The sequence below is a fragment of the Pteropus medius genome, unplaced genomic scaffold (assembly GCF_902729225.1).
Source record: "Pteropus medius unplaced genomic scaffold, Ma_sr-lr_union100, whole genome shotgun sequence".
Lineage (NCBI taxonomy): Eukaryota > Metazoa > Chordata > Mammalia > Chiroptera > Pteropodidae > Pteropus > Pteropus medius.
In genome coordinates this window covers 18945053-18961901 of record NW_024352785.1, presented here as the reverse complement: position 1 = coordinate 18961901, position 16849 = coordinate 18945053, and the positions used below count along the sequence as shown (strand labels likewise).

Genomic DNA, 16849 nt, shown 5'->3' with positions numbered 1-16849 from the left:
AACAGTATAATAATGATGGTGATGATGATGATAATTAGAATAATCACACAGTCACAGTTACAAAACTCAGCAATCTTGTACCTTTGGTCTCCTTAGACTTTGAACTCTTAAAATGGCAAGAATTAGACCCTTTTATGTGTTTTTATCCAAGGAAAAAGTGTGTGTGTGTGTGTGTGTGTGTGTGTGTGTGTGTGTAGATGTGTTCTGTCTTTGAAAGATACTTGAGAACAAAGGAAGCTGGGTCGCCTATTAATTTATTTTTTCCTTGACTATGATATTAGCAAAGATAACAAATTAACCCACAGACTTCACTCTCTATTGCAAATCATCCTAAATAATTGTAGTCGTATTTTTTTCCTTGTTGTCTTCTCTTGCAACATCATTGTCTTACTTTGCCTGTTGTATTAAAATAAATCTAACCAAGCATAACTATTAATTACTAACTTCCAACCAGTAATCTTCATTTGTATCAGTGAAGATAGGCTAGATAATGCTATGATTAAAAAAAAAAAAATTCGGTGGCAGAAAATAACAAAAATTTATTTCTTGCTACATGTTCATTAAGGGTCATTTGGGAATTCTGCTCCAATGTCATCATTATCCTCATCCCCAGACAGAGGGGCCAGATAAAAAGGCAGAGAAAAAAGAGCATGGAAAAGCATATGACAACCCTTAAGCTCTACCAGGTGGCTTAAACTGCATTGAACAAAGCAAATCCCATGGCCACATCTGAATTTAATAGGCTAAAAAGCATAATCCCTCCTAGGAAGGAACATGGAACACTGTCGAACAGTGACACAGTCTACCATTAAATTTAACTAGAGTTTCACCCTTTACATAGTGACTCCCCATAGATTATGCCCCCACAATACCCTTTCTCTGGCATACACTGCCCCTGAGCTCAGCATCTTTGAGCTCCATCCTACACCAGTGCCGTCTCCCATCCAGTCCTTGCTCCAGTTGCACCTGATCTTTTTTTGGATCTCCTGCCTCCCTTTGCTTCTAGTCCTAGCTTAGATTTTGATGCCTGGGTTCATTTGATTTCTTTAGCCTTTACTGGGTCTCTTTCAGATTATGTTTTGTCTCCTTTCTAGCTCTGTACAACACGACAGTCGATTTAGAATGTTACCCTTCTGACACATACCCAAAACTTTTTGGATCTTTGGTAATGTGCAAAGTCATGGTCTGACACTTCCAGATCCACTCCCACATCCTGGCTCCAGCCCTAATGGGTCAGGTACCTTACCCAGTACCTCACAGAGGCCATACAATATACATAATATTATCTCAATTTAACAGATATGTGAAGAAGTTTTGGGGAGGTGAAACGATTTGCTCAGGAACACAGAGACCACACTTAAAATATTTTTGCCCATCTCTCACTTTTCTGCAGGGCCTAAGATAAATAGACACAGCAGTGTATCAAAATAGCTCAGAGTTTGATAGGGGCTTCTGAAAAAACAATGACATTAATTTCTTAGTGGGCAGATAAGGTGGATGTGGACACTGCAAGAGACTGCATCAAACCTGGAATCTGAGCACTGCCCTTCTGGTGCACAGAAATGTCTTATTCCAGCAGACAGAGAGAAAGAGCATGGCCTGGGTGAGTCTGAAAGGTGGGCAGGAGGCAGTGAGCTGGATCTCTGTGATAAGGCAATCAATCATTTCTTGGAGTTGAGATCTTTAGAGAAAAGTTACATAGGTGCCCCTTTTTCATAATTCTGACCTACTCACGTCATTTCAGAAATAACTTTTCTGTTAATCAGAGATTAGTTTTATTTGTCTTCCCTGTTTTCATGTGCCATCTCTTATTGTTTTACTTTTTTTTTTCTAATTGGACAGTGCCTCTGAAATTCTTCTTGTAAGTGCTCTGACCTTGACCAACCCCTTTCTTGGATGCACATAGGTAAAATCGGAATTTGTAAAAAGCAGCAACATTTCTAATCAGGTAGAAGTGTTCGCTTAGACTACTGGAGACACCACAAGTCATAAATATTGCTTCATGGTTTTGCTTCTTTGCTATCTTTTGAGAACACAAGCCTAATACCTTCCTGACACCTCCTCAGAGCAACCAAAAACTAATCAACCAGACAAACAAACACCCTTTAAAGTCAGTGTTCATGACAGGGATTGGCACACTCACCTTCTGTGTGGATCTAAAAGTTTTAAGGTTAATACGGGTTCTTGAAGTGGCCACTGTGTGGCAAGGCCACTACTAAGCAGTTGGGTCCCCTTGGCCCCTTACACCCTGTCTCTACTTCTTAAATTTAGTTGAATTTGCTCTTGAATTAGAGTATTGCATTATTGGTGGCTCCAAACCGAGTATAGCACTGGGTCAAGGGTTGGTTTGGGGAATAGATAGTTTAACTTATAAGTCCACAAAAATTATTATAACTTGATTTAAAGAAAAAAACTCCATCAATATTTTTCATGTTCATGTTTTATCTTAGAAAATCTCTTCTCAAAATTGTTCTAAATAGTTCAGAATTGAAAGAGACATCTAGGCTCCATCTCAGTGATGTGTTACTGTAGGAGGTATCAATAAATAAGGCACTCGATGTTTTGGTACTTTAAGAAAACTGAGTTTCTTTATTTCAGGAAGAATTTTTTAAGTAAATCATTTATTTTTTTTTTCAAAACTCCACTATATTTCTCACATTTATTTTTAAAATTTATTTTTAAATTATAGTTGACATACAATATTATATTAGTTTCAGGTGTACAACATATTGATTAGACATTTATATCTCCTACAAAGTCATCACCATAGTAAGTATAATACCTACCTGGCAGAATACATAGTTAATTTGATATTATTGACTATATTCCTTATGCTGTACATTATATCTGTGTGACTAATTTTTTTATTAGTTTCAAGTATACAGTACATTGGTTAGACATTCATATAGCTTATGAGATGGTCTCCCAGATTACTCTATCTTTGCTCCAGTTCTACACATAGCCATTACATTACTGCTGACAGCATTCCCTATGCCATGCTCCCCATCCCCTTTGACCAATTATCAACTACTAATTTGTACTTCTTTAAACCTTCACCTCTTTTTTCACCTCTACCCACCTCCCCTCTGGCCGTCACCAGATTGTCCTCTATATTTGCGAGTCTATTTTCGATTAGTTTGTTCTTTTCGTTCCTTAGATTCCACATATAAGTTAAATCATATGGCATTTATCTTTCTCTGTCTGACTTATTTCACTCAGCATAATAACCTCTAGGTCCATCCATGTCATCGCAAATGGTAGGATTTCATTTTTTAATAGATGAGTAATATTCCATTGTATATGTAAACCATAACTTCTTTATCCAATCATCTGTTGATGGGCATTTAGGTTGCTTCCATATCCTAGCTATTGTAAATTGTGCTGCCATGAACACAGGGATGCATAAATCTTTATGAATTATTGCTTCTGTTTTCTTTGGATAAATACCCAGAAGTGCAATAGCTGGGTCAAAAGGTAGATCTATTTTCAACTTTTTGAGGAACCAGGGAGAATATTTTTGAGTCTTAGGCTATATATTATAAACAGAATCCAAACAAGCTGCAGTTTGGAGGAAATTTTATACAATATTTGACATGATAATTCATTCAGAGCGTGTAATCTACTACTGAGAAAAGAAACTTGAGAGTTACCTGAAGACTCCTGGGCCGTCCTCTTTGGCCTGTGGGAGGCAAAGTAGTTTGAGGACCTTAGAGATCTGTATTCTTACAGTGACTGTGGGACAAAGTTATCCCAAGAAAGCTATCTCTTAGTTCCTGCTTTCCCCAGCTATTAAATTAAGAAGATTTGAACTAGACCTAAAATTCTAGGATTCTGCCTCTATCATATACCCAGAAGAAACAAATCACCACCATCTTCCCATGCTTGGATAAGCTTACCAGAACACTCACCATCCTCATCAGGGTAATTGGAGGAAGTACAAACCCTTCAGGAATTTCACCTTTCCAAGATAAAATGGTTCCACCAGCATTTTAGGAGGAAAATTAGAAGGAAATTTTTACTTCTGGAGGATGACAGAGGTTTCTTAAGTTTTCTTGGATGTTTTTTAGAAAAAAATATTTTGCAATATTGCCTTGTAAACTGCTTCTCTCCAAGACAAAAAGAACAGGGTGACCACATTACAATTTGCCTCGAGTCTTCATCTTGGAGTCAGAGCCAGCTGTTGAGATTTAAGGAGTGAAGGCTCTGAACCATAACAATAAGTGTGAGGCATCTCCTTTGCAGGAGCCCCTACTCCATTCTAATATGTATGCTTGCCACTCTCTGGAGGCAAGAGAGAATTGAGTCTGTTGTGGATAAGGCACAATAACAACTTCCACACACAACCTTACCTTTAAAATTGAAAATATCATCTACCCAGAAGTGTTTTCCACAATCCACTTGAGTATCAAAATAGTTCAATGTTGCATGTAAACTAGTCATAGAGAATTATACTGTTATTCTAAAATACTCGAGCTTTATTCTTACTGATAAATGATGAGAAAGAAAAATTCAATCCTACAAGCTCATTTTCATAAACGCAAAGAAAACTAATTCAAATCCATCGTGATTTGAGTAATTGGTTCAATTCAAGCTTAGTGGCTGGTAATAGCACTGACTATCATCCTTTTAAAGGTTACTATTCATAAAATGAAAATAAATTCAATGGATTTCAAGCAAAAGCAAATTCTGTGAAGACCTAAATAGTCATTTCAAAGAGCAATTAGAAAACATGATGCTTTCATCGGTACTTCCAATGAAAAGTTCCTTGTGATGCTTTCCTAGATGAATTTTTACCATTAGGATTTTCCCATAAAGCAATTGACTGAGTACCTATATTCAAGCATCTTCACCATTGTGGAATCTTGTCATATTAAATAACATCATTTCAAGATTATTTCTACTGTTAGCAGTTGTCATTTGTGTTGGCCACACCAGCTCTCTGATCCATCTCTTCGTTATTTCCAGAAACCACTTAACCACTGTAGTCCATTCCTCAACCAGCTTGCCCCTGTCCCTAAATGACCCTCTATGCAATACACAGTCAGCAACATCTTAATATAAATAACATAGTTGAAACTTTGCTTAAAAATCAAACTAATAGATTATAGACATATAAAAATGAGATTTAATGGAAGGTCAGACATTCGTAGTTACCATCGACATAAGACATAAAGCAATTCAAATAGCATTATTCTTCTCTCTTAATTTCTCTGTGCATATAACATGGGGATAATAGCACTTACCTATCTCCTAGGGTTTTTTAAAGGATTAAGTGAATTAAATTTATATAAAACAGCTTAGAGTCATTCCTGGCCCATAGAAGAATATGTTATTATGTAAGTATAAGTCCTATATAACCATAAATATCACTTTTGTCTTTTTTCTTCTGATAATAGCATATCTCCCCATGATAAAGTACATTATAATTTTTCATTTCAACACAAATCTAGCAATTCAAATGCAAGTATAATATTAAAAACTAATATTAAAAACTAACTACTGCCTATGCTCAAATTGGAATTGGATCCCTAAAGAAACATTGAGCTCTATTCTGGATCATTAATGTACATATCGTAGTTATTTTTCATTGAATTTTCACAATGCACCAAACACCCTAAATGTGCTTTACATGTAATAATTTGATCTTCACAAATTGGGTATTGTTATCCTAATTTGGCTGCTGAGACGCAGACTGGTTACATGGCTTGACCAATATCACGCAGGTAGAAAGTGACAAATGAGGAAATCAAACAGAGGCTGCGGGCCTCTAGACACCACTCGATTAACTTCTACACTGCTTCTTGATATGGATGGCAAACTCCTCATTTTAATTCCTGAGCTCCTAGCTTCATTTGTGCAATAATGGACAGATTAGTATTAAACAATTGTCATCCATAACTCAGCAGAATTACCCAAGTTCAGATTCTTTATATTTATTTGTTGAAATTTAAGAGATTTTAGATGTAAAGTAATTTTTTTCTCTCCTACAGATTTAGTTTTCTCATTAAGCTTCATTCGCTGTGGGAAGAGTATTTCCCTCTGACTCATCGTAACTGTGGGATCACCCTATCTTGCATTAGTTGTGATGGTTAAATATTATTGATGGAAAAAAGACTCAAAAAATATACAATGTTTTCAAAATATTAAGCACTAATAATTGATCATGGAAATGTAACTGCCACAGGCAGTTACTCACTTCCCCTTTAGAGCAGTACTTATTTCATGTTTGTGTGGTCAAACTTCCTATTTTATATTCTAATTCAAGAGTCAGCAAACTTCCCGTAAAGGGCCAGATAGAAAATATTTTCAGTCTTGCAGGCCAGGTGTTCTTCAACTCAACTCTGTTGTAGCATAAAAGCAGCCATAGATGATGCATAAACAAATATGTGTGTCTGCATTCTAATAAAACTTCATTTATGGACACCAAAATTGGATTTCATGTAATTTTTCACTTGTCATGAAATATTATTTTTCATTTGATTTTTCCCCAACCATTTAAAATGTAAAACCATCCAGAGTTCACAGGCCACACAAAAACAGTGGTGGGACAAATATGACTCACGGGCCATAAGCCCCTGACTCCTGTTTTAATTCACCTATAAGCCCTTTAAGGGAAACAAAAATATTTTCTTCATCTAAATAAATGATAATCAGATGCTTCTAATATCAGCAAAGACTATAAATGCTCAGGATCACAGGAATTTGCAAACGAAGACAAGGAAGGAGAAAAGAAGGAAAAACAGGAAAATAAAAAAATTGAATGTCATATCCCTAAGAGTTGCTGAAATTGGACTGTACTATCTGTGAAAACACTTCTTGATAAGATATTTGGAAACATTGCCTTTATTTTTCACTTTTAGAATTCGGGTCACAGTTGAACATGCATTGCTCAGCAGTGCTTCAAGAGGCTGCCGGGGCTTTGCTGTGATTAGCATCAGAACTGAAACGATGGGATATGAGCCATGATTGTTAATGGAAGCAGTGGCTCCATCCCATTATCATTCTGCATGGCAGGCAGAGAGAAAGCAAATCCTAATAGAAAGAAAGAGATCTCGAGCTCATTTCTGTGTTTTGATGCTAGCCTTAGTGTTGAAGAGCACTTTCAGAATAATTCAAATAAGCCTACGTCTTCCTGAAACTAGCCTTGAGATGAAGAGCTGTCTTCAGAGTTGAATGATGCTTCTAGGTTTCAATGGACGCCTCCGACCACACTGAACTCTGCCGATAACTTATGGTATGAGTGTATCCGGTGCCCAGGGGAGAAAGGAACTCAGTGCCAGTTCAGAAAGTTTCCTACTTGTTACTGTCGGATCACCATGGACACATTCTTTCCAAATGAATAGCAAGATTCCTGGGAGAGGTGATGGAAGGCACAAGACCAAATCATTTTAAAAATAACCACGCTACTACAGCTAAAAATTAATACAAACGAGCGCCTATCTCCAAGTCTTAGAGCCTCCAAAACTTGGGTAACGGCAAAGAAATAGAAACTCTGGACTACTTTCATTCCAATAGGAGAAATCTTAGAATTACCAGGTTGTAATAAACTTCAGATAGCATATAGCTCTCCTCAACATTTATCAGAACAATGCTTAGGTTATTTCTGATGGAAGAAAACCCCAAGTACTCTGCATACACATTTGATCTCCTGTCCCAATATTTTTGATCCTTCCACACCAGATAGTATCTTTGTGCCTTTTACATCCTGGGAAGCAGTTTATCTGCTAGACCCATTTTTCCAGAAACTCACTGATGATTCTGCCAGCCCACAATACCAACGGCTGAAGAAAGAACTTTGAAAATTTTAATGAGTTTACAAAAATTATGTGTTTTTGTTCTCCCTCTGCATTGGTGATTAACGAAAGCTTGGGGATGTGTGCTGTAAAAAAAGCAAGATATGAAGTTGACTCACGGGAAAAAAAAAAAAGCTTTGTCTTGGAATACCTCTCTAGTCTAGAAATTGAATTGAAAAAATGAATTTAGTATGCTTGATGTCATTCAGGAGCAATCAATTTTATCCCTGTAGTTTTTTGTTCGGCATGATATAAGCTCATTTTTTACCATCTCACAACAAAAGCTCTTCCGTAACCTTCTCTAAGTCAAGCACTTCTATCTCTTCTCTTCAAATAACTTCCGCAATAGCACGCATGACCTAAAACTTTGTCTGCTACCTCTGAAAAAATGTGAGGGTCTCTCACCAAATCTGTCTGCTTTAAATATGTATTCCCATTATATCACCCTTTTAATGATATAATGATATTTTGTAAATACTTGTTTTTACAGCTTTGTCCCATTTTCATTCTGCATGGCAGGCAGAGAGAAAACAAATCCAAATAGAAAGAAAGAGTTCTCAAGCTTGTGTGTTTTGATGCTAGGCTTAATGTTGAAGAGTATTTTCAGAATAATTCAAATAAGCCTACATCTTTTCGAACCTAGGAAAATCCTTGAGATGAGGAGATTGCACGATGCTTCTAGGTTTCAGCTGGGCATCTTCAGCCACACTGAACTCTGCTGATAAATTTAATAAATTGAACTGTTAAACATTTAATGTGTCCATCCGTATACAAATGTTATGTCTTAGATTGAAATTTAAGCTAGTGCGGGACCAAGTTTAACTTATTTTATGTCCCAGAGTTCTCCCTAGACATTGTCTTCAGGGCTGACTCTTTGTATTGTCAGTTCATGTGCTGACTTCTAGAAGAGCCTTCTGTATTTCTCTGCATCAAAACTTATCAACCTATATCCTCTTTATCAGGACTCTGCTCTCAACTAGCTGTCATTAGGAAGAAGTTGTGATAAGCACTATGGTGTTAATGGATATTAGTGTCTTAATATATCATTTTCTCTGGACTACTGTACTTTAATCAGGATTAAATTGAAGAGAATAAGAATGTCAAGAGTGAATTTGTAACACAGCTGGAATTGCAGGCCAAAGAGGGAGATAGTTTTCAGCCTGTGAGCTTTCTCAAGGTTCTCATACATGAAGAGATAAGCACCTCACCATCCACCCCCTAAGAAAGCTAGCCTAAATAGCCCAGCCTAGAGAAGAACTTAATAAACGGTCTTGATAGAAATTGCTATACACCCAAATTGTAAATGAAAAATATTCACGACAAATAGTACACATGGCAAAAATTTTAAGCTTATGATTATAAAGGGCCTCTTAACATAGTAGTTATAAATAAATGAGAATTTTCTAATCTATATGGAATTTATTTAAAAAATACTATAATAACCTGAACTTCATCTTGTTCATATGCTCGAGCTATACATGGCTATGAGCATAGTCAATTTATGAATTTTAACCCACTGTACTTGTAATATCAACACTTAATTTAAAATTTTTTTTTCTTGTGTAAGTAGCTCAACCTTAATTAGGTCATTAGCCGCAATGAGAAAGGAAAAAAAGTATTTGCATTTCGAGTAGCTCATATTTCAATCAGGCTTAGTTAATAATATGTGGTCTCTAATAAAAGCATTAGCAAATGTTTCTGAAATATGTGCTGCAGCTAAAGGCAAAACAGAAAAACATTAGAAAGTTCATAAATCATTATTCCATATATATTTCTGTGATTAGAAGGACAAACAATTTTCAGGTTAAGCAAAACCATTTCCCTTTATTACAAATATAAATATTTGAGAGTATTACCTGAACTTTAATCACTGCTATTAAATTCCGATGAGCATTTGAAATTTTTAATGAAGGCAGAATATTTTTGTATTAAATAAACAAACAATGAGTAATAAGAATAAACATTTAAATGGATCCTAAATCATAAATGTGCTTGGTTTTTCCTTAGATGCAAGTAATAACAAAAATTCTGTTTTAGATTTTTAGTGCTTTTATTTGTTGTTGTTGTTATTGTTTTTCTTGTTTGCCATAGCATAAAGTTGTATTCGTGTAGATCTAAGCTTTCAGGAAAACTTTAGAAATGTCTTTAGAAAAAGCTACATCGTTACCATAAAAACCTTTTACATATATAGATAGATAGATAGATAGATAGATAGATAGATAGATAGATAGATGATAGATAGATAGATAGATAGATATAGATATAGATATAGATATAGATATAGATATAGATATAGATATAGATATAGATATAGATATAGATATAGATATATACACACATATAATCTCCAAAGTATTTAAAGGGAATGGTTCCTCACATTTTTAATTATATTCAGTGAGTTCTGATTGGAGTAACTTTCTGCTAGAATTCACTATTTATTGCTTATGATGTCTCATTTTTTTTCACAGATTAATTTAGAAGGTGATTCTCTTAGTAATTAATTTATAGATGAAGGTTCTAAAATTGGAAGGGCATGTAAGTCTGTCTCTGTCTCTATGATTGTGTCTGTCTGTCTCTCTGGTGAGGAGATAAAACGTTTTGCAGAGCAAAAAAGAAAATCTGAGCCTTCTGCAAGGCAATGCAGTGTTAAAATCTGCCAGAAACACTGCTTTGTGCCTCATTCTTAAGATGATTTTATCCATTAGGCTTGTTCACTCTCAGTGGATGCATGTAGGATCAACAAATAGGCTCATGGGCACCTAAAAGGAAAAAGAGCTCAAGCTTTACCATGGCCACCTTCATTTCCAGATCCCTTACCAGACTATGGGGTCAGTAAGCCTGGTGACAAGGCAAGAGGCTAGAACTGACAGCTGGTTGTGGCACCCAGACCCCTTCATATTCTCTGGGACCCGGGTAAAAGAGGATAAGGGCATACTTTGTCCAGGATTAGCTCACATTTGCCTGGAGTAAAGAGACCCAGACTCATTCACAGATACTATATCAATTCTTATAGAAGCTAGTTGATGCTATCATTCTAAATGTACTAATGAGACTGGAGTGATTACATACAGCATTAAACTCCAAAATCTACACTCAGAACAAATAAACCTTTAGGCTTTTGATGTAGGTTATAGAAAAAGTTCCTTTTGCATAGAGTATTAATGATTTCTATTTTTATGTCAGGAAGGCAAAATTAATATTTTGAAAAAGACTTATTTCTGAAGGGTTTAGATTTTAACAGGAAGACAAGGGAGATTCTCTGTCATCCCAAAGTATCTGTGGAGGCCTAGCCCTCTCTGTGATTTTGATCTTTAAAAGGTCCATTAAGGCAGAGTAGTGACGATAATACCCTTTCCTCCTCCCTCTGGAAAGTAAACCTCGAAGCCTGAGGTGTTGGGGTGTGGGATAGTGTGTTGCTGAGCTTAGGTTAGAAAATGAGGCTACAGCTCTGTGGGGGATTTTCCACTGCAGCTGACTGGCTGCACCCTGGCAATGTGGTGATGTTATTCAGGCTCTCCATGCACTTTTATCTCGGTCTCCATTGACTCACACACACACGAAAGTATAGAAAACCACAAGACGCACTCGTGTTTGAACCAGGTCATAGATCCTCAGGGACACCGAAGACTTGAGGAGTGGTGGTGCCTAAAGGGGTGATGGAGGGGACGGGGAGGCAATGTCACATTCATCACAGCTCCCATCAGAAACACTTCTGGGGTGAGTGGGTGCACTTGTTCAAGTGTGAATGAGAAGTGGGAGTACTGTAACACTTCATTTATGGATTTCACAGCACTGCAAGGGAGAAGTGAAAAGATTATTCACAGGAGTCTCACAAAAGCTTTCTTCTAGACTAATTGTATTCCAAGAACATATTTCACCTAAATATCTTGAATAATGGTGAAAATGTTAGAATGAGTAACATTTATTGTTTTGTGCAAGTATATGATAAGGACATACCCATATATATAATCTTAGAAAATTTTAAGCATAAATAGAGATATAAATAAAAATGCCATAAATTCAAGTAATAGAAATATAATATAATAAGTATATATAAATATGTAAATATATATGTGTGTGTGTGTGTGTATCAGGTCATTATATATATATACACACACACACACACACATATCTATATAATATATAATGACCTGATTGTTTAAATCATCTTATCTTAAAATTGATGGGGACATTCAGCTTTCTTTATCAGTCCCTTCAGTCCCTTTCTCTCCGCGACTAACTAACCTGGAGCTTCCCTAAAGGGCAACCAGGAACTTGAAGTCTTCTTGTACACTCTGGGATTTTTAAATTAGAGTCACGATTTGTATTTCAAAATGTAACATTTCATCCAATCATTCTTTCCAATCAATCCAAACTCGTGCTACTAACAGCAGAGTCATACATTAAGCAGGGGCTCTCTGCTCCGAGTATGCACACAGAGGCACACAAACACACAAAGACACACACAACTTAATTGACTTTCCACACTGAGAACGAGAACACCTGCCTTCTCAATCCCACCACTGAACATTGCTCAACCGTGGGGAAAGAGGCACAAGGAGATGGAGGAAATCCTGGTTTTGACTGAGTATTTACCCAAGAGACTGAGAGTGAATCTACAAGCAACACAGATTATCTAGAACTAGATAAAATTTTCTGCTATTAGGCAGAATGAGAAACTACTCTATTTTGAGTTCAGGATTTGACAATAAATCAAGTTGCATTTGTTTAGCACACCTCGGTTGCGACAATATGTTCTATGACCGACTGTGTGATTTTTAATTTCACTCACAAGATTTAAAACTAATATTCAGAAATTCTGGAAGTACCAAATGGTACTCAGAATAATTTTTGAGTTGTAAATAAGGTAGCAGTTTTGCTGGGGGAATGCAAAACAGACTGAACAAAAAATTCTTGTTTTTAAAACCATAGTTTGCTATGTTTTAATTCACATGCTTGTAAAAGTTACTATCTGATAGTGTTGTAATAGTCTTGTCTTCACTATTTATTTTCAAGTAAACGAAAGGATTAAGGATAAGTTTTCTAGGCAAACCAAAGAGACTGCAGAATCACCCATACAAAAAAAAATATTTTCTTACGGATAAGCTGCAAAAGTTATTAGCTAAGAACTACATCTTTTAAATCTGATGTTAGAGTTTGGGACATAAAATATAAACACAGGAATTACTTTGTCACAGAGAAAAATGCAAATTCTCTACATATGCAATTAATTCAGGTAAAATGCAACCGAAATATTTCTGATCTTTCCCAGTCAAGTGAAAATAAACCAAAATGATTTTTCCTCTGATAAAACAAAAATTGACTTTGAACTTCATTAGTAACTTTTATAAACAAAACTAAAGAAAAAGACATTTTCATTTCAATAATTCCCATTAGTTATTGTTATTTTATTTGTCAAATCCCAGTACAAAAATCAAGGAAGGAAGACTTTAGTAAATTGAATAGATCAACTTTGACAGCAATGTTCGTATTGTCTGAGAGAGAGCATGGATCAAAATCAACTGAGAAGAGAATACACCCGTAGGCATAGGTGCTGAGGCATCCTCTACTTACTGAGAGTCAGTGTCGCTGACGAGTACACAATATGTCTTCCTGATTGGCTGAGGCAGAAAATAAAAACAATATCTCATTTATGAATTTCTCAGACATTACCTAATACTAATATCATTCTAAATACTTACACATTCTCAACAACTGACTCTCGTTAAATCGATAGCATTAATTTATACAAAATAAAATGCACCAAGAATATCTAATAACCACATATTTCTTTTATAACATCACTAAAATTATACATCTGGAGATTAATAAATGTTGGGGCATACTTTTTAGCCCATGTAAGGAATGACTCAATCAGATAATCTCTACTGTATTGAACTGAGAATCACAGATTTCTATAGAAAGCCTCAGTTGCCACAGCAAAAACAAAGGGTCTATGTTTTTCAACATAGTATAAGGGGCAGGGATTCCTTAAAAGAAAGCTGAGCTAAAGATGTTCTTCCGTGTTATAAGAACCCTGACCTTGCCCACCACCTCTTTGAGGTGCAGCTCCCTGCCTTCCAGGTTTCCTGCTGAGAGTACGTCTGGTACAGCGCCTCATCCAGGATGCATGACTACTGTGACCACTTAAAAAGGTGGCAACCAACACATTCCTGGAAGGATACCCAGCCCTCACTAATAGAAAACTAGAATAGAGTCTGAATGGTTGGATATAAAGGAGAATGATTCTTATTCAGGCGGAATCATGTTTTCTTCTTCATTCTTGTATATGGGAACTGCGGGCTCTTATTAAGATTTTGATTGACAGAGAGACACCAATATTTGGTGTAAACCATAATTTTTCATTATCTTATTATTTATTCTTAGTCATATACCATCATGGAACTCATCAATAAATGAAGTGGTTTCATTGACTTTTACTACATCTATCTCTTCCCTCTGGGGAGAGGGCTGGCAACAGAGAAAAGGACTTGCACTGTCCTTGGCCAAAAGTTTTCCATTGAAGCCCATGAACCCTTTGTCCTTCCTGATGGGTGCAGAGCAGCCTTCTTGGAATCCCTCCTCATTATTTTCCTAGGGATTCCTTTTGCTTCTCTTCTGCATTGGATTTCCTGTTTCCTGCTCCCATGTCTTTCTCTGTCTTGATTCGCTCCCTCAATTTAGTGGATCATATCTTCCAGTAGTTTTCTGGAATCGAACGTCTCTCCTGTTTGATAATATCTGTATTCTACCCTATCATCTCATTATACTTTGGCTCTGTATTAATGCTACATAGGAAATACTCTTTCTGATGTTAAAAGGAACTCTCCATTTTTCTAGCTTGTAGAGTTTGTATGATTTTCAGTGCTTTGTATGTGACTTGTTTTTCCATCTGGAAACTTTGGGAATCTTTCCTGTGCCTGGTTCTGAAATTTCACAATGATATGCCTTATGTAGGTCTATTTTCATCCACTGTTTAGGCGTCCTATGAGCCCTTTAAATCTGGAAATTTGTGACCTTCATTCCTGGGGAAATGTCTTCAATGATTTTCTTGACAATTTCCTATCTTCTATTTTCTCTGTTTTTGCTCATTTTGAACTTCTATTATTGTGTATTAGATTTTTGGAGTGTTTTCTAAATGTCTTATCTCCTTTCACTTATTTTCTGTCTTTTTGTTATATTTTCGGAGCTATTTCTCCAACTTTATTTTCAACTCTTCCACTGAGTTTTGCACTTTTGCCAACATCTTTTTAAATCTCCAAAAAAAATATTGTTTGTTTTCTGAATTCTTTTTTTCTAGCATCTTGTTCTCAGTTCACTGATACACTATCTTCTCTTAACTCTTTGGAATACTCATAATAGGTTTTGGAAGATTTCTTCTTCCTCACTGGTTTCTTTTTCTGCCAAGTTGTTTTTACCTTGTGTGTTCTGGTTTTTATCTTTTATCTTGGAGGTCGTCCCTGGTTCGAAGCTCTGAACACGTGTGTCAGGCTTATTGACTTTGAGCTTCATTATCATGTGATCTAGTGGGCCATTTGACAGAAAATTGAGATGTCAGTGATTTTAAGTATTTTCTCTTAGGCTGCTCACACTCCCCAAAGAAGAATCTTCCTGTGTCCTATCTGAGCAATGGAAGCCTAGTCAGGCATCTAAGTGCTCGGCATCCAATATTTGTAAATTCACCTAAGCCTGCTGTTTTCAGGATGGTTAGCATATCATTTATCTGGGGACTGGCGGTCTCATCTCTGCCCTCTCCATAACCTCTCTATTTTGTTGTGGAATCCATTTGAAATTTTCTGCCTTAAAGTATTAAATATGAGGAGTGTATTACCATCTCATTGACCGGATCTAGTCTTAACTCATTTATTGTTCAGATACGATTGAAGAATCTACAATATGACTTCTATGTACAGATGGAAAAACTTTGTCTCAATTATGTACAGGATTTTCTAAGCAGTAAGCTCCCCTATATACCTAGGAACCCCGATAATCAACTTATTTCTCAATATGTAACCTTTTTTCAAGTTCCAATGCCAAGAATGTAGAGCCAGCAAACTGAAATTAAGCCGGTGCTTGTAAAGAGTAAGCGCATAAGGCTCATAGTAAATGCTTAAGGTAACTAGTACCTAAATTTTTACTTTCTTTTTGTGCTATTAATTAACAATAGCCTCCCTTTTTTTAAAAGTAATTAGCTAAGAGAAACAAGATGAAATATAAGTACTGGTGACAGTCATAAGAAACTCTTGTACAGTGTTTGTCCTTGAGTCATTTATTTTTTCACACTAGTACTCATTTCTCTTATGATTGCCCCTAGTTTCCATATCTTCATTTAGTATGAGTTTTCTCTTCTATTTGGCATTTTCTATTTGTGTTTTTTATTTTCCTTTTTTTCTACTACTTCTCCAGCCCCTCTTCTACAAGTTTCTCTCCCTGGCTTACAGAGTTAACTCATGATCAGTAACATCTTCTAGTCAACCTTCACAATTACCAATAAATCAACCAATAAATAATTTTATGAGTAAATTAAGAGTGTGTGTGTGTGTGTGTGTGTTAACAGAAAAATGGATGAATCCAAGAAATAAAGCATGAGAGGTACAAGAAACCACCTTCATAAATATTCTATGGTTATACGTTTTTCCATGGAAACCAGTTATGTTAAATGTACATAAAAAGTTAAATAAAAATGTGGAAGATGTATCCCTGATTAAATTTTCTCCAGCTGGCACTTTGCCCCGAAATTGGCACTGTTAGGGATGATTAGCATTCTAAAACATCCAAGTTCACAGTGTCAATGGCTTGTTTGTGAGTTTGTCTAGATAAATAGAAACTTGTTCTGATCCTGTTAATATCATTAACAAAAAATAACATGCTGGCAAGATATGGGTTTGAGCTTCTGTCCTCTCTCTGCCAAATTTCTATTTTAAATGTAATCAGAAAAGACGTATTTTTAATACTGAAAGTGGCTTGGTAATAACCAACATTTATTAAGCATTCACAACAAACCATGCAGTATGCAAAGAACATGCATTATCATATTTCATCCCTTCAAATCTTTG

General features: G+C 35.9%; 1 protein-coding gene across 3 annotated transcripts in view; it reads right to left on the bottom strand.

The window, feature by feature from the left end:
* Window positions 1-16849, bottom strand: part of CTXN3 (cortexin 3) — a 48951-nt gene that overhangs the window by 16352 nt on the left and 15750 nt on the right. For 2 of the 3 annotated variants that reach the window (XR_005649808.1, XR_005649809.1), the window contains exons 2-3: window positions 13368-13414; window positions 10107-11585 (exon numbers count right to left, since the gene is read on the bottom strand). The exons of the other annotated variant lie outside the window; for it this stretch is intronic. The gene's annotated coding sequence lies outside the window, so the exon portion shown is untranslated. Of the gene's footprint in view, window positions 1-10106; window positions 11586-13367; window positions 13415-16849 lie in introns of those variants that run through there. 3 annotated transcript variants of the gene reach the window in all.